The 1,030-nt window shown below is 37.9% G+C and overlaps 1 protein-coding gene across 2 annotated transcripts in view; it reads right to left on the bottom strand.

Moving 5' to 3' along the window:
* The window catches only part of LOC109482060 (calmodulin-like), a 10,353-nt gene that overhangs the window by 8,655 nt on the left and 668 nt on the right, over positions 1-1,030 (bottom strand). The window lies entirely within an intron of this gene.

The following is a 1,030-nucleotide window of genomic DNA, read 5'->3' as shown; positions in this document are numbered from 1 at the left end:
CATGCTTGTAGTCAGCGAGGCTTAATTGTTACGAAATGGTGCGGCACTGAGTAAATAGGCACCCGTCCGAAGGCAGTGTAAACCACGTCGAGTTCTCCGGTTGTAATCTGACCGGTGTTGTATGGTTGTGGCGTGACGGCTGTATACAGTAGGGCACCGGTGGTGCTATAGTCTAGAAACTAAGAAAGGACGCTCAATTCGGATATATATAGTACGGTGTCCAAGCAGATAGTCCTGTGTCAGTGACTTGGAGCGAGGCCGTATGGGTTCAACAGAGGCCAACATGTACATACTACATTTGTGCTGCATGTGTTGATAATAGGCTAGTATGTTATTTCGGGGTATTATGGGGAAGTATATAGGTCAAATTTGATAGAAATATCCATAATACATGTACATATTGTTTTCTCTGCAGAAGCTATATTTTAGTAACTTTTGATCTCTCCATAACTTAATATTATCTAGCATAAAATCATAAAGACCGCTGTAATATATTGCAAAACTACAAGTCTTTCAGTAGCAAGGTGTCCTCCGTATAATCGGCATGTTTGAAATAACAGGTAGCGTTGTTTTTTTGTTTTTGTTTTTGTTTTTTTTTTATTCAGAAGCTCAATGAGAATTACAAATGAAAATACATGGACTAAGTGACTGCGAACTCAAGTTAGGTACAACTTATATTCTCGCAGCCACTTTTACAATGAAAGAAAAATATTTTACAAGACATTTAAAAATACATGAGACCTCGCGTGAGTAACAATCCTCCCATCCCAGAAAACACATACAGTTAGAATCTTTTTGTTTCTAATATATAATTTTGTACGGCTAACATTATTTTGCAGTTGGTGTCATACGAACAAAGGAAACTACCGCGAAGAACTAAATATTGTATGGAATTATCAGAAAGAGTGTTTAAATCAACAATATTACCAAGTATGCTTGAAAGCTTGCCAAAAAGGACTAAGCGCTGGTAGGTGTATATAGGGCAGTGCAATAAATAATGAGCAATCGTTTCATATGGACACCCGCAGCT

The sequence above is a fragment of the Branchiostoma belcheri genome, unplaced genomic scaffold, assembly GCF_001625305.1.
Source record: "Branchiostoma belcheri isolate BF01 breed outbred unplaced genomic scaffold, Haploidv18h27 scaffold59, whole genome shotgun sequence".
NCBI lineage: Eukaryota > Metazoa > Chordata > Leptocardii > Amphioxiformes > Branchiostomatidae > Branchiostoma > Branchiostoma belcheri.
This window is presented reverse-complemented; position numbering and strand designations above follow the sequence as displayed.